This window comes from Ambystoma mexicanum, chromosome 2q (assembly GCF_040938575.1).
Source record: "Ambystoma mexicanum isolate Mex_15411 chromosome 2q, UKY_AmexF1_1, whole genome shotgun sequence".
Classification (NCBI taxonomy): domain Eukaryota; kingdom Metazoa; phylum Chordata; class Amphibia; order Caudata; family Ambystomatidae; genus Ambystoma; species Ambystoma mexicanum.
In genome coordinates this window covers 1,434,598,549-1,434,625,652 of record NC_090924.1, presented here as the reverse complement: position 1 = coordinate 1,434,625,652, position 27,104 = coordinate 1,434,598,549, and the positions used below count along the sequence as shown (strand labels likewise).

The window sequence follows — 27,104 nt, the reverse complement described above, 5'->3', positions numbered from 1 at the left end:
CTCTGGGGGAAATACCTCACTCCTCCACACTGCCCCCTGTCACGCAATGCTGGTCCATGAAGACAGCTAAGGGGCGTACAAAAGGGACATAGGAGGGGGGGGAGCAGGCTTGAACTGACATACAAGTCAATAGGACAACGGCCGAAGTGCAGGCCCAACATGCTGTTGTTGGACATTTTTAGGTCCAAGTGGGCCACTATTTTCACCCAAGCAGATGCAAGGGCTTTATTTTGGTTTTTATCAATTCGTAAAATGAGGCAGCTAATTCCATCTTTGAAAGGGAGATCTGCTGCTCAGACTTCCCTTTCATAACCTCCACGCCAGAATCATAGTGTGCATCGGTGTCCTGCTGCCTCAGTATCCTGATTTGCAGCACCTGCTCCACCAGTGGTTCAGAGGTCACAGTTACCCATGCGACTGCTGCCGTGACAGCCAAGTCTCTGCAATGCAGGGGCTGCATTTAAGGTATGCCCCTGTACCAAATCTCTGATGCTCATAAGTTACCCACGATGGTGGCAGGATAAACTCCAACATAAAGCCAGAATTAAGGCATGGTGCATGGCACTACCTTTGATCATTGTCCCTGCATCCAATTTGATATCACACATGTGCCAGCTCCTGCGAGTCAGCTCAGTTGTGGAAGGTCATGTGTATTTTGGCCAGATGGGATGAGCCTGCCAAAGGCAGGAACCTGAGTGGCTATACCTATTCTTTTTAGCTCTTTACGAGTGTAGGTAACGCCCTCCTAAAGAGACAGCCACCCCCCAGGCAGCTGCCCTGGGGCCAGACATCAAAAGAGCCCATCCATTCAATGGGATTCGCCTCACACAAGGGTGATGCATTCTAAGGCCCTTTCATCCTAGTGAGAAAGGAAGAGGAAAGGGTTAGAGTAGTCAGGAGGGCTCTGTACAGTGTAGATCTTGTTTCTCTTTGCCACCCTTCGCCTCCACTTCCTCTCCTCCTCTCTTCCTGTGCCCTCCACTTCCTCTAGAGCCACCGCGACAGATAAGGGGTGCATCACAACTTTTACTCCCTAAAAATATGCAAATACTCCCCAAAAATAAACAGGAAGTAACACTATTCCCAACAGAAAAATAGGATAGACACATAGAACCTTGTACCCCCACCTTTCACCCACACAGCTCCATGGATATATTTGGACTAAAGAGAGTACCATTATGCCTGCCTGATTGACAGGAAGAAGTAAACATTTATTATTATTTGATTCTTATATGGGGCCACATGCCCATGGGCTTCCGGGTGCACAGAAAAAACATAACCGGGGCAAGAAAAATGAATTGGAGGTCAGTGCACGGGAGGCCGGGATCTGCAAATTATGTTTCTTCAGCCTGACTTATGGTTGACCAGTAGATGTATATTTTAATGTGCATGAATAACAATGTGCAATCAAGTAATGATTACAAAACCATTTCCGTTTTCCAATTAACACATTTTTACTCACTTATAAAATACTCTCATTGGGAAGTGGAATGACATTTTTACTCCCTACAAAAAATCATTACACTCCTAATTTAAAAAGAATAGGGAGTAAAATACACCCACTTACAAATCTTATCTGGAGCACTATCTAGAGCAAAGCACTTTTGGTGTGATGTCAGAAGGGCCAAGTCCACTTCTTTCAAGGACAGGGATTGGACCACTAAGGCAGGATACCTTTAGCACAAACACCTGTGGACTTTTACCTTTAAAACCTAAGTGCCAAGGATGAGATATCTGATCCTTGACATTACCTCGGTAGTGCCAAGGACGAGATAGCTCGTCCTTTTTGGCACGTTGTTTTGAGCGATTCCTGATCCCCCCTCAAAACAGTAATACAACCCCCGGACTATGTGAGGGGGAGGTCCCCCCTCACTGCTATAGGGCTGGATTACCTTCAATTTCACGTTGGCGTGTGTAAAGCAAAGCACGCCGCCAACAACAGATGTCATACCTTCCCGCATTCCCACAGGTGTCCCGACGAAAACAGTACCTCACACGTGTGAGTGCACCTATTGAGGCGCAAAAGGAAAAAGGCTCCACCACTTATAGCCCCCAAAGGGTTTGGGGAGACAACCTACAGACAGGCACACCATACAGATATGGGCCTCGGGTGTCCAAGCCACCAAGGAAAACAGGGAACCCCATGCATTTCTGAAAAAAGAGGACACCTGTGGGAATACACAGAGGTCTCACTTGCGCGAAGCAGGCCAGGATTCATCACCCAAAACCCCCGACAAAGTGAACATTGTGTTTTTCCCCCACCAAATATCACAATTTGTCAGGGATTGTGAGTAATAAATTCTAGGCCGCTTCCGCAAGTCAGACCTCTGTGCATTCCAACGGATGTCCTCTTTTCAGAAATGCACGGAAGTCATCTGTCTCCATAAACCCGCTCGACACCCCCAAAGACCCTGGCCATAAAAACATGACCCCCCTGGATAGAGTCAAGAGTCAAGAAAGACCTTTTGAGGTCGGCTTTGATCCATCACAATTGTAACATAAACAGAGCCAGTACACCTTCCGTGAAAATAAGTATGTATATTTAACGTGGGCCAACGTGTATATGAGTAACCGACATAATATGCGTGTATAACCAGAAATGTTTGTGTCGAACCTTAATAACGAATGTATAACATAAACTAATACAGGATATAAGGGTACTCATGGAAATAATGTATGACAATGCAACGCGCACCGATATGATTTTATGCATTCTAGCTCAGAGCTACCTCGTGTCCAGTAACCTATGAGCCCTTTGTCACACAACCCTTTAATTTCCCAAATGTGCCCTTCATTTACTTGCTGCTTTAGGCACTATACACTTTTGTAACTTGCACAAGTCACCTACCCTTGCAAAGGACTGCCTGTGCTCTTTCAAAAAATGTATGCTTGCCGTTCATCACCACATTGGTTTTCCTGATTTACACATGCTAAGTACGCCTGTTCATGCCATAAGCATAAAACTCATGTGTACCATGGCTCAGTGTTTGGCTTGTGGTATTGCTTGTTTTGTGAAACAATACAAAAAATGTGTGCTTTCCTAACTGCAAGAGTCAAGGGAAATGTAGCAGAGCATTATTTTTCTCAAAATTCATAGAAGTCATTGCCGTACCAAGCCAACCATGTCCACCACATACCTTTTTTCAGTCATTTTCACGCTTTTTCCCCAAACTATGGCATTTTACCCTACCTAGTTGTTGCCCGACCTGCGCAAATCACCCCTTCCTAAACTTGGAATTTTGTCTACTTTTCAGAAATGTATGCCTTCCTGTCCTCCAATTCGGCTTTCCTACCCTTTTCTTCCATTCCGTCCATGCATGTCCAATTAGCAAAAATGGCCAAAATCACCTACCTCTCACAAAACGGTTGATAATCACATCAAAATAATTTCTTCTCGTTTCCACTTAACCGGTTATTGAAAGCCAGGAAATTGGGGAATTCAGCACAGCAAACCATTTGTTCCTAGCTCTTACAAGGAGAAAACCACAGGCTTCTTTGTACATCATTTTATTGGCATTTTTTTTAAAAACACAACATTTTCGCCCTTTTTGGTTATTTTCTCTCACCACCCTACAGCAACCTAGGATTCCTGGGTGGTGTTAAGACCGCCTACATGTGGGAAAAAAAGGGGCCAAATTTGGCCGAGTTATCTCATGTAACAAAAAAGTTACAAGGCATTGAACGGCGACATACCGAAATCACCAAGAAAGTCCTTGGCACTGGGGGGAAAACTCATGGCACTTAGGGTTAAAAGAAGGGGTCTCCCACCACTACTTTGATTCACTCTGGAACAGGATTCATTGGACCTTTTTCTCCACCACCTAAGGAGGATTCACTGGACCTCTTTCTCCAGAAGGTTGCACTGTTCCAAAGCATTCAACCACTGAGGTGACGAAGGAGCAATCTAAGGCAGATGAAAGCTCTGCCCCCTGCGCACTGCTAGAGCACATTGGGGGCAGGGGCAATACTTGCTGTGGACCAGGACCCACTATTCTGCACCAGAATCTACCAGGGCTGGGAGAGCAGACCCTGAAAGGACTACCCCTGTCTTTGAGCCCCTTAATTGTGTCTCACAGCACGTGGAGGACCAGATCTGTTAAGGCTCCCTGTTCCACTGCCTCAAAACCAATTGGATGTCCATCAAAGTGAACTCAACGCTGTCCAAGTCGAGCTCAACGCCACTGAGGCGGAGGGATCCCGCCAGCTGGTACTGCTCCACCCTTCGAATAATTGCTTAAACATTGAGCCCACTAGACACTGCATTATGCCCTTGCTGAGCCCTTCTCCTGCTAGGCTCGAAATGACCAGCCGACACCGGGCCCCGACTCAAACCGCTTGAGAGTCACTTGCCAACTCAAACCAAGGGTTACACGGCAATTCGATCCTCGAAAACTGGTGCTTCGCCGAACTGCATTTTGGAACAACAGGATCACCTTTACGACCACCGCCACCTGCCGACCCGAACCGCTGGAGCATCACATCTTGGCCCTTCCCGGCAGTTACACCTGGCTGGCTCGATCCCAAAGAGATCCTGGTGACCCCCCACGACCTGCATTGCTACGAGCCGCACAAAGCAACCGCATTTGAACCTGCAAGAAGCCTGCTTGCTGCTTGGGCCCACATGATCCGCCATGCCCGAATTGAACTTCATCTGTTCGACCCACCAAAGACTCAAAACTAGCTACTGTCCACCAATAAGTGCCCCTCGTGGTCTATGTGGCCCTATGCTCGTTCGGTCCCTTTTGCACCTTTTTTTGATCCAAAGACATTCTCTTTTGGGGTTAATAATTTGCTTATCACCCATGTTCTCCTATTCGGAGTGCTACATTCTTCTGTTGCATTTTTCTGTTCTTTCCACAGGGGTGGGTTTTGTACAATGTTTTCTTGATAGTTCTATTGCAGATGGTGTGCTGGATTAAATTAATGATGAAGAAAAGAGGTGGGCACTACCAAGTGGCTAAAATGTTCTGAATTATATTGTCTTTACCAATTGAGTAACATATATTTAGAGGAGCAGACCAGTTGAAGAACTCCAAAGACACAAGGATCTAAAATCTGTAACAGAAAGAAACCGGGTGGGAACCACACAGTGAGCCAGTCACTTTCCCTATGTTCCCCTTCCAGAGATACCAGAAAGTTGAAGAAAGGTAAGTACAGGAAATTTCACTTCTGAAAAATTCATGCAAATGGTTTTTTCAAGTAATGTAACGCTTCCAAGACCAGTCGTAGGGCTTTCTTGTGAAACATTTTAATTACAAAGGCACAGGAGGCCAGCTTTTGCCTCCTCGGAAAGAGCTCTTAAGCCAATGGATTTGGGAGGGATTCTCCTTCCTCAGGGCTGATCCCTTTGTTGTTTGACCAAGCAGTCAATCTTTACGAACTCTCATGTGAGTTGCTCACATAGTAAGAGTGAGAGCGACTGGCTCACTGTGTGGTTCCCACACAGTTTTTCCCGTCCTAAAGTATACATATTTTTATAGAACCTTGTTTGGACATTCCCTTTTATTATGGTCTGCGTTATGTTTTTTTTGGGTCACTACTGGACGACATTCACACCCCTATTAAGAGCATAGCTTTCCCTCAGCCCACGTTGCCACAAACGGCGAATGACTTCCATCTCCTCGTTGTCCTGGTTTTACCTTTATGATTGCGTTGGCTCTTGGCATGGGCGTAGGACATGGAGGGTATGGGGGGACAAATCCCCCCCCACAATTTTAGGTGGGGGGATAGAATGGCATTTATCCCCCCCATAATTTGTAAATGTGTCTCTGCAGGTGGACAACCGAGGCATTTTTAAAATACAAAAACCAAGCAAGTGTTGACAGGCTGAATGTGGAAGAAATATAATGGGACAGGTTTAAAGAAATGAGGTCAGTGATTTCTTGCATGTAAGGAGTAATAGTGTGGAGGGAGCGAGGCATATAGTTTAAAAGGAGGAAAAGGCCAGCGTTTATTTTTGGTGTTATGTGTATATATAAAACAAGCAAGTTTCCGTATGTGGATGCTTTGTTAGGGTAACTTATTTCAAGATGCCTGGTCCTTCCCTGGTTCCTGAAAGCTAGCAACTGTCTAAGGGTCCAAAAAGAAAGCATTATGCCCAGGCATTCCAGTGGAGCTACAGACCTAGTCTTCTGATGTGAAAACCGGCTTTTAAAAATGTGGTTTACACAAAGGCAATATAAAAATGCTGTTGGTAAATGTTATGCTTCGCAGTTAATCAGAATGCTCTCTTAGGTCAATATGCATTTTTTGATAGTTTTATCTGCACTGAGGTGCCAAATCTGGGATGTTACAATAAAGGCAAATATCTTTCATCTTTCACCTTTAAGATATGGATCTTTGTACTTCATGTACAAAGGAGCCGTTCTCTGATGCAGATCTAGCATAGGTTTTACTTACATGTATGCGTGTGTGAGTGTGTGTTTGCAGCTCTTTTTCTCATGGAGTGACCGAAAGAGAGAGTGGAGCGAGGCCAGGAGGGGCCGTTATAGCGGACTGCTCTGGTTTAGAGTGGTTTGTTTTGCCCGATGTTCCTGTGCAGTTGAGGCGATGTGTGTTCCACCTTAAGCTTTCCTGAGCTTTCATCTTTCCATCTATATGTGAGGTGGGGGAAGTTGCTTATTAAAGGGATTTGTTGGTAAACCGCTCTTTGCTCTTTTGGTTTCAGGTACACTGGCTGCTGCATGTGTTTGAAGAGCCAACATTTTAATTTTGTGAAAAGTCGAGTTCTTTGACAAAAACACAATAAATAAAGCTGTTGTGTTATCAAATCCACCCACACTCTTGACGTGGTATTTGATATATGTATATTTATTATAAGAATACAGATAATGAGGGCCCCCGTGGAGAAGTGGCTATCTTCCAGTAGCGCCGGTATCTGTCATATGATTCTGGAATCCCACAAGACTCCTCCAGAATCATATTACGTCAGCAGTGACATACCCAAAAAAAATTACAAAATAAAAAACAAACATGTATATATAACATCTCCCCTTCCACATATTTACGGAAAAAGAACTTGATAAAATAACTGAAACACAGCTTGTACAACTAAATGGTCATAACTAATGATAATACTTGAATAAAAGGATACATCTTGTGCAACTGGGTTGTAGATTCAATAATATATAAAATCCTTTTCAAAGTTCTCTATAATTCTCCTATTCCTTGAAACCATGCCATAATTTCTTCTACAATCCTTAATGCCATCTTCCATATGCTCTTCTTCCACAGGAACTCTTGCTCTAGCTAACACAACATCATCACATGACCATTTTGTTCCATCATCAAGAATCACAGACTTTTTTGAACATTCCTCTACTCTTTGTGGCAATCTGTATTTAGATTCTCCTTTCAATATCTTCGTTGGTTCTTTCACGCAAACCAAGTGTGATGCTGGAAATGCATCGGAGGGACAGGGCCTCTGTATCCTTGTCCTTTACTGCTTTTTATCGTGTGTTCTGTCGTGTTTTCCACGCAGGAGTTCATGTGGGACTCCTGGCGGTGCAGCTCTCTTTCTTTTGGTTTGTTGAACGGACCAGTGGGATACCTTTATGGCACCCATGGGTGGGGGTACAACCCTGTGCCACTAGTGTATGTTTTTGGGCACCTGTGGGTGGCCCGCAGAGCAGGGTATGGGATGGTGGCAGCTCCATGCTGAATTTGACAGGTGCGCAAAGTATCCTCCATTTTGGGATACCCCGGCCCTGCCATTGGAATCAGTTGATTCCTGATGGAAAACAAGATGGCCCCGGTAGCCTCTTGCTTTCTATTACCCATTACCTTGTTTTCCCAAAGTCCTGGGAAGCCCGGACTCTGTCCCTTCCCCCTGACTGGCTGTTGGGTAGAAATGCCATATGTGGTGTTGTTGTGAAGGCCCGGCCAGACTAGCTGGAGCCTTCCTGGTGATGTATGTTGTGGGTACCTCCTGTGGGTGGGACCTGGGTGAATAGTGTGTGTGACGAATATGCATTCTGTGTTGTGGATGTCTAGTATCTGGTGGTTGACACAATGACTGAGACAGCCCTTCCCGAAACCGGTATGAATGCAGCTTGGAGTGTTGAATGGCCCGGTACTTGTCCCAATACACATAACTTGTTGTGAGTGTCTGGAGAGAAGTGAATGGCCTAAATACCTCGTGTGCCTGATTGGCTGCCTGCCTGCATGAATGCCGTAGTCCTGATTGGATGCTCGAGTGTGACCCAGCGGAATGAATGGGAGATAAACAGTATATCTGGGGACCTCTCACTGCTAGGAATCGTGTTCAGAAGCTGAAGTCCACTACGACGAGTAACTGGAGTAACTGGCGCTTGACCTTGAAGCCCTGCTGGATGAGAAGAAGTGCTGTGGCTCTTCTTCACAATCTGAAAGCTGCTGTGCCTCCAAGGACTGACCTAGAGAGGACCTGGTAAGGCGCCCTCTTCCCGAGCTACGACGGACCATCGGCACAGATGATCTTTGCCAACGCTCCCTGGTAGACAGACCTTCGACAGGCTGCCGACCCGATACGGGGACTGCTGTGGAACTCCAAGGAGAAGCACTCGGACTGTTGTCCACCACTGTCAATGACCGCCGTCGCCGACTGGAGTCGCCGTGCTCCTGTTTGCCTAAGAACTTCAATTGATCATCGGACGCTCTCGCCTGCATCGTCATCCGCTTGTCTCCCGCTGGAGAAGGCCCGACCGTCGACGCGCATCTACCGGTGGGTTTCCCGCCACCTAAAGACCACAGAGACGCCGATGACTCAGCGCCCTTGCTGGGCCACAGTTCTTCATTATCTCTTTGCGGTCCAGAACTATCGTCACCGAGGTGCCCACCGCACGCCTCTTCCTTGCAGGACGCCAACACTGTCGTCGACGAGCACCGCTAGGAACGAAGCTGCCACTTCACGGCCATAGTTCAATCTTTTCACCGTCGGACGTTCGACGACCCGTGACTCCCGCCTTAAAGAGAGGGCACTCAAGAAGGGGCGTCGATTCCCCGACACCTCTCGACGATCCATGGCTCCTGCCTTAAAGGGAGTCACTCAAGAAGGATCGGTCGACGCATCGTCGGAGAACTCTACTCCCCCAGGTACATTGGAGGGGGGGGGTAAAACCTGAATAGGAAGAAGTGAGACAATTGAGCATATGGACTGAGCTTGTGCGATATATCTTTATTTCCAGGTTGCCCAGGTGGGGGGGGGTCAGTATTCTGCCTACTTTTTCAACCAGCTTGCGTTCCTTCCTATCTCTATTGCTGGTTTCCTCGTTATTGATCTGTGTGACATTTTAACCATACAGTTGATGCACTTTAATGAGATTCGATAACATTGGTGGTACCACTTTAGAATTGTATATATTTATCATTATTGATTTCCGAGTACAAAGTGCGTTATTGTGATTGTGTACATACCTTTGAATATTAATTATATAAAGACTGTTTTCAGTAATACAGTGTGTGGACATTCCTTTGTGGGGGTTCAGAGACTACATTGTACTTAAGAACCATCCTGCATCACCTCCTGAGAAGCTAAGCCTTGATTGCTCGACCACATACCAATAATAGAGAATCTTGGCTGGGGTCCTCTGTGCCTCCCCTCTACCATATAGAGAGCGGAAATACAGACACCCCCTACCAGTCTTTACACCAAGTCTCCTTCCTTGATGTAACTTTCTTTCACATGTTTGTTGTCATCATGATATTTCTCGTATTTAGCCCGTTTTCATTTTACTCTTTCCACAATTTCATCCATGCAAATCACCTAGTCTTTTCTTAATTTGAGCCAAGCCAGCCTCAATCTATTAGAAGCTGTTCTGCTTTTCATCTATGTAAATGGCTCTACTTCCGTGACCGAGTGTGTGGTAACTCTATAAGCATTTCGTGCTGCCTTCAGAGTATCTCTGCATGCCAAATTAGCAATTGCTAATTGGATTATGCTTTTTATGAATGAATTCATTCTCTCGACTAACTCATTTGCCATGGGATGATATAAAGCTGTCGTCATATGCTCAATGGCCCTCTCTCTCATGAACTCTTGTACTTCCAAAGACACAAATTGAGCACCATAATCTGATACTATTTCTTGGGGATCTCCTTCTCTATTGAAAATCTCTTCTAGGAATCTCACCACCTTGTAAGCAGTAACAGTTTCTTCTGCCACACTCCGCTGTACCCATTTTGATGTATAGTCCATCGGAACAATAATGTATACCTTCCAGGACTCCAACGTTTCAAATGGACCAGTTATGTCTATAGTTAATTTTGTTCATGTTTCATTAGGTATCTCAATGGGTTGTAGTGGTGTAAACTGTGTTTTCCTCCTTTATCACTGAGGGCAATTTGCGGTACCGTTATTAGTGCCTTCCCCATTCCCATTGAGCCCTATGGGGCTCGAATGGGGAATGGCCCTGGTGAATGGGGAATTACCAGTCCCGCCAACCTTGGAATGGACCGGTAAATGATCCATTCACCAGCGCGGCGGCCCAATGTCTAGAATCCACCTTTTTATGCACGGTGATGTCAATTGCATGTGTTTAGAACCCAAGACGTGAATTAATGACTTATGATCTGTCCTCACTTCAATCGGTGCACCCCAAATCAGACTTTTACAATTCTCTAAAATCCACCTCACTCCCAACGCCTCTCTTTCTATAGTGGAATAATTTCGTTGAGCCCTTCTCAACATCCTGGAGCAAAAGCAATGGGCACAACCATGCCATCCTGTACTTGCTCAAGGACTCCACCCAAACCTATTCCACTTGCGTCTACGGAGATGATACTGCTGGCACCATAATCAAACATTTTTAGAGTTGGAGCATTGTTAATCAGTTCTTTCAACAATTCGAATTCTCTCTTACATTTTGTTGTCCACTCAAATTTCATACCTTTACTCATCAACTCTCTCATATGACACGACTTGTCTGGAAACAGGTGCACAAATTTAGAATAATGTTCCGCTAGCCCCAAGAAACTTCGAAGTTGATCCTTGTTTGTAGGTTCTGGAATTCTCATAATCGTGTCCACTAAAGATTTCTTTGGTTTTATGCCTTCAGCACTTATAGAATGACCTAAATAAGTCACTTCAGTCCTCTTTATCTTACACTTCTCTATCCTGAGTGTGAGACCTCTTTCTTGAATAACCTGTAAAACACCTAGTAGTTTTGCATTATGATCCTCTTCAGTCATTGCTGACATTAGAATGTCATCTTGGAAAAAAATAAACCCCTTGTAAACCATCAAACAACTGGTGCATTAACCTTTGAAATACGGCTGCTGCCGAAGCCAATCCGAAAGGCATCCTTTTGCATCTAAATGCACCTAACGGGGTGACAAATGATGTAAGGTATTTTGACTCATCATCCAAAACCACCTGATGATATGCAGATGACAAATTCAATGTCGTAAAATACTTCGCCAGCCTCATTGTTGTAAGCATTTCATTTATATTTGGTAAAGGGTGTATCTACCCAGATAGTTGCATTTGCCTTGTTCACATAATTTTAGCAATTCTTTTTGTAGAGCCTCCCTCGTACCAATAGCAATATTTTTCACCTTATGAACTACTGGTTTGGCATTCTTCTTCAATATAATTTTGTGTCTAAATCCCTTCAATGTGCCAATATTGTCATTGAATACTTTTGGGAAGCTCTTCGCCAAATTTTCATTAGTCTCACACATTTGTTCAGTAATGCCCAGATTGAGAACCACTTCACCTGGATGTATATTGATGCATAATGAAGCCTGCTCCCACCATCCTACAATGGAAAATCCATTCTCGAATGTTTTCCTCTCTTTGAAACACAGATGCACCCATATGTATCCAATTATGTGAATAGGGGTCTTCCCATAACCAGTTGCTCCCACTCTCGTGTCCCTTCGATCTGTTCTCTTTCCTCTCAATTAGTTTTCAAATGTTTGTACATCCACCATAGTATACGGTGAACCTGTGTCAACCATTACTCTCAATGGCACATCATTTACGCATATGGATACCCACGATTCCCACATCCCCTTCAGAAGGCGTCAGTGTCAGGATTTGTATATGTTCTTCCATCTCACTAACCATAGACATTGGATTGTTTGGAGACCAATTCCCTTCCATTGGCTTCAAATTGGACATGTTACTTCTTGTAAATTGATTCCCTTCTCTTTGCATTCTGCTCATTGTAAATGTCCCCATCGTTCTTCCTCTCCCTCTTGTATTTCGACAAACCTTTCCAAAATGACCTATACATCCATATTTGTAGCATTCTGCCAAAAAAGCCAGACATTCTTTTTCATTGCTGTTATGTCTATTTCTGCCACATTTACAGCACTTGTTCTGTCCTCTGGCCACATAATCCCTATCCTTCCTCATGTTGTTGCTATTATAGTTCTCTCTTGTTAATTTCCGGATTGCTGCAAACAAGTTCTCCTCCTCTTTATCTGGCACACTCTCCCGAGTATCTTGCACACACTGGACTTGAGAATTTTGTGTTTTATTCTGCATCTCTCTCATGCATCTGTCTTCCAATTCCATTGACCTAGCAATGCCAATAGCTTGCTCTAAGCTCGGGTCTTTCACCTGCCATAAGCGCTGTTGTATCTTGGGATCAGCAACTTGTAACACCAACTGATCTCTCAGATACTCATCCGCCACTCCTGTGAATTTACATGCGGATATCAACCCCCTTAGAGCAGCCATATATGTATCGACAGGTTCTCCCTTGTTTTGCTTCCTTGTTAAAAAAAAAAAAAAAATAGATCTCTCCCATACTATATTTGTTTTATTTCAAAAATGTTTTGTCAATTTAGCCAATGCCATTTCATAATTTCTGTTGCTACCCGTTCCTGTGGCTACCTCTTCAGATCCTTCACCTACATTGTTCTGCTCAGGTAAAGTTCTTAAGATTTGCAAAGCCACAGAGCCTACACAATTAACGTAGCTTCTCTCAGATCATCATTAAATTTGGCTCCTTCCACCGCTCTCAGATACATCTGAAAATTGTCCAACCATTGTTCCCAGCAGCATACTGGCTTGCCTGGTTGCGCAAAAAACTTTACTGGTGTAGCAATGTTCTGCATGTCAAATATTCGTTAATGGATCTTAACCTTGTTGTCAATGGGTCTGTATCTTCTCCTTAATTTTTTTTTTCTACGGTAACATGTCCCGTTTACCCTTTACTGCAATGTCTTCACCCTTTTTTTCCCCCACTGTGTTCTCACTTGCATTTGTTCTACAGTCATTACATATGTTCTTTGTTCTCCTGTACTGTGGATCCGTTTATTGCCACCATAACATCATATATATTCTGTCTTCACTTGCTTTTTTTCGTACCCGTCCTGCATCGTATCACGGTAGCTCAGATGCTATTACATGCACCGAATAGGTTGCCTTGACAACCTGCATGCATCAAAATGGCAGCCTCATGTTATCCAACGTTTTCTAAGGTCTTTTGCTCTACTGTTGCCTATTTGTGCCCGCGTAACATTCAAAGGACGCGGTCCATTTCTTCCTTCAATCGTATCTATATTTTTTAATATCTTTCAACGTGTGACTCACTGTGAAACACTTCCATGTACCTCGCTGCTTCGGTGCTTCTATCAGCTTGAATTAGACACCCAAATGATCGTTTTCCCTGTGCACATGTTCGTTCCTGCTTAGTGCTGGAGACCGTTAATCTTCTTCAGAGTGGTTGATCCTCGTTGCCATTTGTTGTGTTATCAGACCCACTCTGACTCTTGACGTGGTATTTGATATATGTATATTTATTATAAGAATACAGATAATGAGGTCCCCCGCAGAGCGGTGGCTATCTTTCAGTAGCGTTGGTATCTGTCATAGGATTCTGGAATCCCACGAGACTCCAGAATCATATTACGTCGGCCGTGACATACCAAACAAAAACCCATGTATATAACAAAAGCCAAAATCCCCAAGGTGTCCCCTGTCCCGCCCCCGACTCTTGGTTTGAAACAGTGAGAGGGCCGGGTGGCATTTTGGCGTTAATCCTCCTTATACTCCTGCAGAGCAGAATCCAATCGGTCACAGCGGGCCACTTATGATTTACCTAGCTAGTTATTGAACAAAAAGTATGTATAATGTACAATTTGCAGCACATTTTACCAAACCCCTCCACTGTTGGGTACTACTCAAACAGTCTCGTCACAAAAGGAATGAATTGCCATTTGGGAATGTGTGCCCGTTTCATTGGTGCCCCAGTCTAACCATGTAGGGGGTGAAAGACACAACATGGAACCACAGTGTATTTTCCACCGAGGTTTGCCCTGGTCTTCCAGTGACTTCCTAGACAACTCGAGCCTTCTCTCATCATCCATCAGATGCCGCTTATCACCTCTCTGTGCACTTCAACACTACCCATGTAATACGCACACCCTTGTACGAAAAGTACACTCCATACATTCAAGTTTTGGAACCCGGAAACAAGTACACAGATTTGTTTAAGAAGCATAATGTTCTATTAGTTAACCATCAACAAAATGCCCCTGGTTCTGAACGTCCACCCCTTTTTAATATTAAATGGCTTCTGTTGAGTCTAATTTGCCATTCTTGCCATTCCAAATCTACATTTTTATCCGATGCTGGCTTGCGCACTTCCTGCTTCCTGTTCCATCTGGGCAAGGCACCTTCCTGCCGGATTCCAAGTCTAGGGCTCTGAAGTCGGCAGTAGCCTTTGTTGCAGCGGCCCTGGGTCGTCTGTCGGCAGGTTTTCCTTTAATTGCTTTCTGGCTGTGCTGCACCTTGCAGAACTTTGTCCCTTTGCAGCACCTTAGTCCCTTTGCAGCACCTTAGTCCCTTTGCAGCACCTTAGTCCCTTCCACATGGCTAGCAGCTCTGCTGCACCTCTCTGCAAGTAAAGGGCCGACACAAATGCCCAGCCTCCTCTAAACCGTGTGGCAATTCTAGCACCGCAGCCCCTTCTTCAGGCTGCTACTTAGACCGACTGGGGCGTAGTCCACTGTGGCACAGCGGCAAACTGTTTGACAGACAAAAGAATACTTTGCACACATTTCTTATTTAAAAAGGGGGAGGTGGGACAGAGGTGCAACCTTTCTATTTATATCTTAAATTACAGAAATCATTTTACAATTATTTGGTTTTATGATCACTTACCTCATGTGCTCCAACCCCTCCCACCCCCCCCCAAGGTTCCATTTCTTTCACACTGCAGAGTCTAGATTAAAAGGCAAAATCAAAGGGTCCGGATCCACTGGTTCTTTGAGACCCTCGTGTCTCCAGATGCTCTATACGGCACAGCCTCAGGAACGGAGTGCCCGGCAGTTTATGCGTTTAGGTTAGTCACAGATCTAGTGCCCGCATCCACGCATCCATCTGACTAGGCATAGTCCATTTCCCAAGAAGGGATATGTTGCACTCTTTCCATTCCAGAGGGAGACGGCCATTCCCACCTGCAAGCAGGATTGCCTCCTTCGGGCAACCAAGTGGGTCCCGCTCGTAGGACCCCGCCTCAGTCCTTGCCACAGCTGTTGGCTCAACCTCTGGAGATGCCTGAAGAGCTATGACTTTTTTAACCAGCGAGTCTTACACCTAACCTAGTGTTGTGTTCTTTCACAGAACCTCTGGTCTTTAGCACTCTTGCCCCATCCCTGCCCCACTCTTGTTGATGGTAACCGTGGGACTGCCAATGCATATGTTCTCTGGCCCGCCTTACTCCTCACTGCACACTCCACTGGCTTTATATGGCCCCCTCCATATCACTATGCAATGCGTTCCACCACGATAGTACCTCCTTTCAAGTTTGCTTCTTGGCCTTGTATTTGGCTAATCTGACTTTCTTCTAGGTTTATCCTTTGTTTGGTTGATCTGCTTTAAATGGCTCCGCAGCCATTTTTTGTCAGGGGAAGACACACCCGAAAGCCGAATTTGCACTGCTCTGCATCATTGAAGCTCCGATCCCTGGGGCTCCTTTTCACCCACATTCACAGCATTCCACCTGTAGGTTTCCCTCTGCAGGTAGGTCATAGGGAAGTGGCTCCAGGGATGCCCACAAGCGTAGGCAGTTTCTTTCTCTCACTTACCTCCCCGTTCTAATCTGGCCCTCCGCTGTTAGCCCATGGCCCTAGCCTGACTATTTCACATCCCTATTGTTTGTAGATGTAGCTGTGATCCTGTCCCCTTGTTTGCAGACAAACGGTTTGAACCTAGTTGCCTACATCAATCACCCAAACTCTTTCAGATCTTAATGCTGCTTCTAAGATTCTTCGGTTCAGTGTGGGGGGGGGGGACGGGGGAGCGCGCGGGGGAAGGGGGAAGGGGGAATGCCTGGTTCCCTAGAGGAGGGGTGGCATAGATTATACTAGAACAGGTCCATACACTCTCGGAATGTAGCAGGACTAAACGGGCATATGAGGACGACGAATGGCTAGCATTCTTCCAGGCCCACAACATCATTGGGCTCCAGGAGACATGGATATTGGTTGCTTCCAGCATCCAGGGATTTCCAACATTCCAGCAGCTAGCATGTAAGCAAGTCTAAATGGAATGCCGAAGTGAGCTCAAATTGTCCTTTTTGCCCAGGGCTTAGTGAAACTCTAATTATTCGTTCTTCTGCCCAGTCTATATGGACCATAGAAGTATGTCAAAGTATCTTCTTCAGTATCGGGTTAAAACCGTGGCTGGGGCCATTAGGCTCTGTTTGGGTGCTAAGGTGCCCTTGGCTTCCTCCACCCTGGGCTGTTTGAGGATCTGGCCATGGTTCAGAAGAACAAAATGGAGTCATCTTCATCCATAATAATACCTTTACTTTTGACATGTTTCACTGCCTATGTTGGCCTATGGATTACAGAATGATTACCTGGCCTTGGGCATCAATTAATTGGTTGGTCCCTTATGGGCGATCCCATAACAGAAATTAATATCTACTGGATGCACATGAGAACTTTGGTTTGGGCTGGTACTGTCACAGTTAATCATTTTTAAACAAGTATTGGTAATTTGGTTTTTATTGTAATAACTAGGTAAAATGTGTCGCGTGGCTGTCATATTACTAATTTACTTTGCTTTTGTTATGTATATCTTGGCTTTTATGGTAATTTATTTTATTTTTTTTAATCGAAATGATGATTCTTCGAGCATTTTAATATGAAATGGAAGCGTAAATGTTCAACAAATATGCACTTACCCCTGGCACCTTCTCCTTGCGCCCAGCAATCCAGACATAAAGCGGTGTTGGTTTTCCCACTGCTGCTGAATAAGCCCCCACGCCCCCTCTTGCATCTGTAATCTTAAGAGTAAATTGGCAATGTTGCATATATATATAATCAGGGGAAACATTTCAAGTTGGAAACTACAAACCAGTTACAAAGGTATGCACCCCCTCAAGTCTCCACCATTTCGTACTCACTGGGAGTCTGTTATTTTAGCCAGTGCAGACTTTGAGGCCTGCTCAGGAATTTGTCCATTTCCCGATTCAAGCACTCTTAATGAATCACCCCCTCCAACCCTTTGTGAGATCTTACACCCCCAACTCTGCCAATGGGACCTTTCAGCCCATACAGTCCGCTTCTTAATATACGGCCCTGGAGCACCACAAGCCATTCATTACCAGCAATGCCTCTCCTATGCTGGGTTATCTCCAGGTCCATCCCAGCATTTCTGGCATACCTGAACCATAGCTCAGTGCGACTGCTCGTGGGGCTGTAGGGTAGACTAGAGAGGGGGTGGTCTACTGCCAAGTTTGCTCTGGCCACGGTCTGCTGGAAGTTGTCTTGGAAGTCAAAGTTAGGCAGATGAATAGTTCACAGAGAAAGAACAAAGGATCACAATTCTCAGCTGCTCAAGTGGGCACAACACATGTAGGAAAAGGTGGTAAAGGCAATACTACGGAGAAAGACGTGAAAGTGGTATAATGGAGGAACGGCCACTCCAGGGGGACCGCTGGAAGCTGGACTGTGCTGGATTGCTCCAAAAGCTTGGGAAGGCTGGCCACTGGATGGGGAGGACCGGCCAATAAATGAGAAGGTACAGCCAATTCATTCCATGTGCATGGCTGCTATTTCAGGCTGCCCACTTTCACAGTCCTATGCATGCAATCTTTGTCATGGCATTCACTCATCGGAAAGTGTGTGAGAGTACTCTCTCCTCTGCAAGTGTGCACCAACAGAACCAGGCTTCTCCCGCCAAACTGACTGAAAATTCCAGCAGGACCGTCCAACCATGGTCTGCAGGGGAGAAAGAGTCAGCTAGATGGATAGCAGTACTGGGGCCTACGGGGCCCTCCAGAGCTTCAGCCCTGGGGAAGTGCTGTGCTGCTGCGATGCACACACAGGTAGCTGAAGACACATGAAGGCAGTCACCTATAAGCTCCCATGATGGGCTGCCTCCTGGACCCTGCCCTTCTCTAGTCCCCCTTCTAGTCCTCAGAGCAGCCACACTGAGCAATGATACAGCCCGCTAGGTGGTTACCCCCATTTTGCGTCCGCAAAGGAGGGAGGTAGACCCCTATTGCAGGTAATCAAGGGAGCTTTGGTGATCCAGACAGAGGAGGGAAACGCCTCCCAACAGGGTCAAGGAATAGAGAATGTTCTTGAATGGAGGAACTGGCATGGAGAAACCGGCATGTTCCGAAAGGTATGGTACGCATACATCATGGCCTTATTACTCCAATGACCACAGAGAAGGTTTACCCATCTTAAATAGGGATGTCAGGGTGTGGATGCTCATCGGGGCAGCATGAGGTGCTTACTGATGCAAGGAAAGGCCACACAGAACATGGGGGAAAGCAATGAATGTTTCGCAGCAGACGGGGAAAGAGCCTGCAGCAACAAATGGGTTCATGATGGTTCAATAGGAAATCTGCTGTGGCCAACACATGCCGCTATATGTCTATGGAGAGGGGAGAGGGGAGTGGGGGAGGGGCAGAGGGGGAGGGTCAAGTGCCTATTTGAAGTGTGCTTACTTATGCTTCCATTGCATAATAAAATGCCCAAAGAATCTTCGAATTCGTCACAAGGCCTGAAAGAGTTTGGATGATGGATGCAGGAAAACAAGGCAACGACCCCAGACAATGGTACAAGGGAACAGTTACACCTTCAAACGGTAGGAACGTGAAATATGAAGTTGTATTTCATTTGGGATTTATTTAGAGCCTTAACCCAAAGCGCTGTACATTGAAGCATAACACAGTACAATAAAATGGGAAATGCAAGTAACAATACAAGCACAATCAGCCTTGCATGTCAGATTGAAGAAAATAGGACTTCAGTGAGGAACGGAATAAAGAATATGAAGAAATAGAGCAGAGAGAGTCGGAGAGAGTTCCAATGAAATGCAGCTAACAAAGCAAAAGAACGAAAAAGTGAATCAGAACGAGGACGAGAAACTGCAAGAAGAAATTCACACTGGGAGCGAAGAGAGCAAGTAGGAATATAAAATGATCCAAGAGAAGAAAGATGGACAGGCGCAAGGCCGTTAAGATATTTAAAAAGACTAAACACAGAAAGTTAAATTTGAGTCGACAATAGAAAGGGAGCCAGCCAAGAAGAGAGAGGCAGAAGGCAAAAGAGTCCCGCAGAGAAAGAAGCTACAGAAAGATGAATGGAAGCATCTTTACGGATGTTATACAATGGATTATGACAAGCGCGATAAGATATAAGAAACTGGATACGTGAAAGATAGATCAGAGTCAAAGTAAAGTCCAAGTTACGAGCCGTGGGAGAGATAGGAAGCTGAGAAGGGAGGGAAGGAAATTGAGGAAGGAGGAAGAGGAGATGGAATCATACTTGCTGGAAAGAGCAGCACTTTGGTTTTAGCAGCATTTAATACAAGATAATGATCCGTCATCCAGGAATTGCCAGCTGAAAGACATGCTGAAAGTTTGTGAACTTCAAGGGTGAACGAAGAAAAAGAAAAGTTGAGTATGGTCTGTGTAAAAGTGAGAAGACCAAAAGATGAAATCTCTTCAGCCATAGGGAAAGTATAGAGGGAAAAGAGAAACGGGTCAAGAGCGGAGCCTTGGGGAACACCATGAACAAGCGGAAGAGTGTCGCAAGATAATCCAGCCCATGAGACTGAGAATGTCCTTATAGATGGGTAGGACCAAATCCAAGAAACAACAGACCCAGAGAAACTAAAAGAGGAAAGAGAAGAACGTAGGAGAGTGATCGACAGTAACACAAAAGCTACAGACAAGTCTAAGAGAATAAGCAGAGATGAATGTTTAGAATAGCGTGCAGAGTGTGAGGAATCAGAAACGGAAAGAAGCGAAGTTTCAGTGGAATGAAAAGGCCGGAATCCCGAATGAAAACGAGGGAGAATAGAATTATCTGAGAGAAAGTAGAGACTTGAGAGTGAACAAGACGTTCGAGAAATTTAGAAAGAAACGGCAGAAGAGAAACAGGATGAAAATTAGAAGCAAGAGAAGGATCAGAGGAAGGTTTTTAGAACAAGAAGAATAGAGGCATATTTAAAAGAGAAGGGGAAAACAGAAGTCAAAAGACCAATATTGAAAGAAGAAGTTAGATAGGAGACAAGAGAAGTGTAGATTTTAGGAAGGAGCACTGAGGGAATGGGGTCAAGCGGAGAGGCACTAGGGTGAGCCCGAATTAACAAGAGAGAAGCCTCATCATTCAAGATGGGAGAAAAACTGGAAATAGTATTGTTAAGAGGCAATGGGGAAACACTGGGCAGTAGGAGAAATGAAAGACTCCGAGAGGGGCCACCTTTGAGGAGAAAATAAAGCAAGATCAGAGGCAGATCAGGTAGAATTACTAGAATGATCCGAAGTACAAGGAGAAAGAAGACGTGGAAGAGCTTGAAATAAACAATTAGGTTGAGTTGACAGAGTATGTAAGAGATGAGAAAAGTATGAACGTTTGGCAGAAAGCAGAAGTTGAGTAATGCACTGGTGTGCTGAGGAGGCCTGGAGCCAATGGGTATTACGAGGGGGTTCTGGCAGCCAAGTAAGGCAATGGTGTCCTGGGGTACAAGACTGTGGGGAGGCCTGAGGGTGTAAGGGATCACGAAAGACCACCGAGGCCCTGTCAATAGGTCAGAGTCCCAAATTAAGAGAGGAAACATTGTGACATCTAGGACAGAGTAACAAATTGTTGAGAAAAAAAAAAAAGAAAATATAAAAAAAAGGAGGTGCAAGATCAGACAGAGACCAAACTAATGAAAAAGAAAAAAAGTGTTCATGTGACCGGAGATCGGATCCAGACTACTTCCAGGAAGGAATAACTATTTCACGGACAGGAGCAAGGGACAGGAGCACAGTAAAGAAACCAGCTCCGAATCCAGACTACTTCCAGGGAGGAATAACTGTTCCTGGGTCATAACAGGTAGGACGCCAGGTCAGAATCCATACTACTTCCAGAGAGGAATAACTATCATTGGACAGGAGAACAGGTAGGACACCAGCTTAGAATCCAGACTACTTCCAGAGAGGAATAACTGTTCCTGGAACAGGAGAACAGGTAGGACATCAGCATAGAATCCAGAGGGCTTCCAGGGAGGACTAACTATTCCTCGGACAGGAGAACAGGTAGGACAGAATCCAGACTACTTGCAGGGAGGCAGAACTATTCCTTGGATAGGAGCGCAGGTAGGACGCCAGCTCAGAATCCAGACTACTTCCAGGGAGGCATAAGGATTCTTTGGACAGGAGAACAGGTAGGACAGAATCCAGACTACTTCCAGTGAGGAATAACTTTTCCTGCGACAGGAGAACAGGTAGGACAGACTCCAGACTACTTCCAGGGTGGCATAACTATTCCTGGTTCAGGAGAACAGGTAGGACAGACTCCAGACTACTTCCAGGGTGGCATAACTATTCCTGGTTCAGGAGAACAGGTAGGACGCCAGCTGAGTGAAGACCCTGGGGCTGTGTGGACGCTCATGTCAAATAAAACAGCTTCAGATTAATTTCACCACACTGAAGATGCCAGAGTTGGTTTTGGGAGGTGAACGAGTTTTTCAAGGGCAGGGCTGGGGGCTGTTTAGAGTTCTAGTTAATGGGGGGCAATCGTCGAATTATGGAGGCTGAAGGGGGATAAATTGTACACTACCTGCGATGCATAGCTGTTTTCACAAATACCACCAGAATAATTGATCCAGGCCATATCAAAATAAAAGACTGCACCGAATATGGGGCAAAAAGAGAATGTGTGGGTGAAGAAAACACAAAGCCTCTGATCATGAGAAACACCCTTCAGGTGGGCGCCCAACACTAACGCCACTAGCAGAGGCACACTTTATAGAATAAACACGGGCTCCCCCCACACCCCCTCGCTATCCGGAAAATGGGTGCAATTCACGGACTTAATGTACAAATGACCGGGGAAGCGACTGCTGCATAGAGGCAGCATATCATGCTTGCACCATAACCCGTGCGTGCAACAGGGAGCTTGCGCCCCGAAAGCAGAGGCGCGAGACACCAGAATTCAAAGGGCTATAGCCCTTTCGTCTCACTCCTTCGATAAAGCAGTGGGGCGCTTTAACAATCAGATCCGAAACAGTAAAGACTCACAGGACGGAAGTTCAGAGGTCAGCTAAACTACAGCAATATTGCCCGGATCGAAGTTCAACCAGGGCCATCCTCAGGGAATGGCGAACGCCAATCAATGCAGATGATTAACTAGGCTAATCTAGCACCTGCTCTGCTGTATGGAAGGGCAGAAGGCATAGGGTGGGCTAAGGAGGCTCCCCAAAGACCTGCCCTCCTACATTTCTTATGTTCAGGGTTTGCCCCTGTGCAGCAGCTGAGTCCGTACTGTGGTGAACCAGCAGAAGAGACTAAGTAACGCCATGTACAAGGGCGTTTATTGAAATAAGGAGAAAAACGCCCATCTGGAAGCAGTTCCCTGCCTAACAAAACTAAAAGCAAACGTGCTCGTCAAGTCCAAAAGAAATAGTCCTTAGTCCAAATCCTATTAGCTTACGGGCCCTTCCACTTAGGAGAATATAAGGAAGGCAGCCGGAACAATAGCCTGTCCTTGGCGTCTTGCCTGGCCCACCTCTGCCCTCTGATCAGTTTCCTTCAGCAGGACCACATCAGAGAGAAGAGCTCTTCCTGATCACACTCGAAGTACATGCCGCCATACTTGCTCAGGACAAGGCACACGCATTTTCACACGCACTTCCAACCAAGTGCCGCTTAAATGGACTGCCTTTCAATGCTGTTGCAAGAACATGGGAACAGGGGCCACACGAGAGCGCATTATGCACTTGCAACGCCGCCAAGCATTTGGTGTACTTTGGGCAACAGGCCATAAAGTATACTGCAATACATGCGATGGTGTAGGGCGATAACCGTGTTGAGAAAATGTGGTTTTAGACATCGGCGACCAGCAGCTATATTTCTGCTTCTACTTCAGGAACGGCTGGTCTGCTGGACAGTGGAAACGTCCGTTTTCAGCAATGAAAATTCGTTCATTACTTGGACAAATTTGAATGCGGTTTTACTTGATGTTGAGCGATAGTATTTCGTAATATTAAACTTAAACAATGACACGCACCCCGTTCAAACAGCAGCACGACAACTGTTTTTAGCTTTGATGGAAATTGTGCATTTCCGAAATAAAGGATTTGATATATTGGAGTGGGGAGGGGGTGGAAAGGGTCTTACCCTGTGGTGAAAAAGCACAGAAATAGAAGAAAACTAGATAGGCTAGCCAAACCTAACAGTGGTGCTAGAGGAAAGCGAAAGCAACCGGTGACACAAGCGCCCACCACAGATTAAAGTTCATGGTCTCACTAGTGGGGGGGTTAAGTAGCGACTGGAAGCCAAAACTAATAGCCGCCTACAAGGACTACCAATCAACCCAAATGAAGTTGGACACCGGCAGACTGATTTAACTCTACAATTCCAGCCGTTCCTCGGCTTAATCTACAGGACTAGGTTTGCACCACTAGCTGGCATATTGGCCAAAGTGAAAAATATGGATCCAGTGTGTTAACTGTGTACTACATAAGAAGCGTCCAAGAACAAAGCTCCTACAGAAGACCGCACCAACAATGTGGGCCACCGGCAATACTGCCCCCTCCTCCCCCCACATGGGTTAAACCCAACCCAGTAACTCATCCAACCGTACACTGCCCGACAATAATCCTCAAACTAGGACACAGATTCCACAGACTCACTCACGGCGCAGAGTCCACAGACTCACTCACCGGCGCAGAGTCCACAGACTCACTCACCGGCGCAGAGTCCACAGACTCACTCACCGGCGCAGATGCAGAGTCCACAGACTCACTCACCGATGCAGATGCCACAGACTCACTCACCGGCGCAGAGTCCACAGACTCACTCACCGGCGCAGAGTCCACAGACTCACTCACCGGCGCAGAGTCCACAGACTCACTCACCGGCGCAGATGCAGAGTCCACAGACTCACTCACGGCGCAGAGTCCACAGACTCACTCACCGGCGCAGAGTCCACAGTCTCACTCACCGGCGCAGAGTCCACAGTCTCACTCACCGATGCAGATGCCACAGACTCCGCACCAACTTGGACCAGCTATTCTTTAGTTCCACGCACACAGCTGCACACCAGCTCAGAAATACTGGCAGCAGGAGCACACTGGCAGAAATGAGACTTTGAAGCCAGCAGAGAACTTTAAGTTAAGCAGTAACTATGTCACATGTCCCCTATCAGTTCAGGCGTCCACCAGAGACGGAGAATTATGAGGGCTCAGCACTTCGACACCAAGCTTTTACGGAACAGAGTTAAAGTCAAGAGTGGACTGCACCCAGGAAGACGTGCCCTTCTTGTATATGGTGTCCTCCAGTAGCCACTTACCTTTCTGAAACACCATCTTAATGCGAGGTCATGACCGAGTGTTACAGAATTGAAAATCAAGAGCTGTGATATCACAGTATTATTTTCTCCCTTGGCTTTCAGTGGGGTGATGGGAGTGGTAACCTGGTATGTGCCATGTGGGATTATAGATACCTCCTGCCTCCCCTACACAACCTGTACAATTCCAGTCCATTGGGAGGGTGGAGGTAGGGGAGATGGAGGGGGAGAGGGGGTGCAGAAGGTGTTCACAAACATTACAATTATAGATGGGTAGCTGTCAGCTACAATGTGCCTCAGAGTTCCGAGGATTCGGGATCTCAAACTTTTCACGCGTACAGGAGGCTGCAGTTCACAAGAAAGTATCATAACCTGTGATTTGGGGACACTGTAGCTCTCCGAGGTCAGTAGCATCACCCAGGAACAAAATGGCAGCGTACTAAACTCATGGCCTTGGTGCGAGGTGTAGCGGTCTGCCTTCGAGGGATAAAGGGAGGCCATGCGGGACCCAAGGAGATGGAGGTTATCAAAAGGTGAGTCTTCACCGTGTCTCTAGCCATCTACCTGCTCATGCCCTGTACCTTTAGTAAGGGGCCACCATGTGCATGTTCCCATCCCGGCAGCCCTTAGCCTACACTCCCGGAAATCACTCTTGCAAACCCCCCATACCTAGTGTCATGAATCCCACTATGTCGTCACCTCTCCCCCCAGAAGGGGACCCTTCCCACCGGGCCAGGGAGGTGCAGCAGCTACCAGATAGTCTCCTCAGGAGTGTACTCTGCGAGAGGGTACCCCATCTGTGGGTGAGGTGAGGACTATCGAGGGAGAGCGCAGTATGCCAACCACCATGCCTCCAGACGCTGTTCATCGTACAGCATGAACAGGGCCCAAGCACCCCCACCCTCTCCTCTTTCTTCTGCTACTTACCTCATAAATAGCAGCCGTGTATATCAGGTAGATACTGTGACGAGGAAGAGTGAGGGGAAACACGAGCATGGATGACTATAAAAGTACTGACACTAGGAGGAGCGGGGCAATGAAGAGCCCTGCGCGGACCAGATACAAACATGCTAGCTATCTGAGGCTAGAGAGTCAAGCAGCCATAAAAACTGACAAAGGACTCTCCTCAGGCTCAGTCCAGCCACAGAGGAGCATCGAGCTGGGGAGCGAGGACACGCTGCAGATCTGAACGCCTGGAATGGGAAGGCAGGCACAATAAGGTGGAGAAGAGACCAGACTTCCCCGAAGGCTGGGAAACCCGACGTCCAGTGTCAGGAAAGCAGCCATCCAAGTGGACCCTGCGGGACCCGACACGCGGGAAGTCACCAGTGTGGCAGAGCCACCGAGAGCCCTGGGGAAGCCGGAGAAGCTTGCCAGTGTTGCCGAGGAGCGGAAACCCCTGCAGACCAAGTTGAAAGGTACGTAGAGGAGGTTTGGGAAGGCACTGACGTAAGACCTCATAAAAGGCAAAATAAAACAAGGCCACAACAGGAAATCAGTGGCACTGCGAGCTGGGCGAGTGGTTCACTCCAAAGGACAGATGTGAATTGGGAAGAGTATGCAACACTAGAGGGGTCCTCCAGGACACAGCCTCGGAAGCTCATAGTGAGTCCTGATTGTGTAGGAACATTTTAGAATTAAAGGAAGGGGACATTTTCCATGCAGAAGCGTTGATGGGGGTGCAGACTTTGTCTGCAAAAGCCCACAAAGTTGGGCCACACCTTGGTGAATATCAGGAAGTGCTCAAGGGACCCTAAAAATGTCATTGAACGAATATGCAACATATGCAAAAGAGCATTGGTCCCCTATAAACATTGGGTAAAAGGGACAGTAAAAATGAGGTCCTATGATGTGGGGCATCGGAAGGAGTCCAGGTTTGGGGAGGCAGCAGAGAGTTGGGTTAGTATTGGTTGCAGACTGCAAGGACGACGCCAGATTGGACACACTGGTATTGCTGTACTCCAAAGCGAATTTGGGTTCGGAGGCACTCCGAGTCCATCGAAGAGCAAAAGGGAGAACATGCAGCAATATGAAAGGACCCAGCGTGGAGACTTGGCTGTCGGCAGTCCTCCAGATAAGGTGGGTACAAGGCCTTACGCATGAAAATCTTGTAAATACGACAGCTTTATTATTTTTCTGTGTACATTTACCCACAGGTTTAGAGCAGAGGGCAGCGCAAAGGTCAGGTTACTTGACAGAAACCAGAAGGCTTCTTTTGATTTTTATCTACATGGATGTAATTGCAAGCCACCTCTGAAACAAAGTATTTCTCTGAAGCCTTTCAAAAAATGAAACTGCACACTGATAAAAAGGAATGATTTCTTTCCATTCAGTTTCAGAAGCACTGTGCATATTTTCCTAGATTTTAA

At 46.2% G+C, this 27,104-nt stretch overlaps 1 protein-coding gene across 4 annotated transcripts in view; it reads right to left on the bottom strand.

The window, feature by feature from the left end:
* The window catches only part of LOC138570232 (trimethyllysine dioxygenase, mitochondrial-like), a 280,902-nt gene that overhangs the window by 190,663 nt on the left and 63,135 nt on the right, over window positions 1-27,104 (bottom strand). Inside the window, exon 1 of one of the 4 annotated variants that reach the window (XM_069648971.1) lies at window positions 24,418-24,539. The exons of 1 other annotated variant lie outside the window; for it this stretch is intronic. The gene's annotated coding sequence lies outside the window, so the exon portion shown is untranslated. Of the gene's footprint in view, window positions 1-17,123; window positions 17,199-24,163; window positions 24,332-24,417; window positions 24,540-27,104 lie in introns of those variants that run through there. 2 more of the 4 variants (XM_069648973.1, XM_069648972.1) reach the window with 2 other exon arrangements.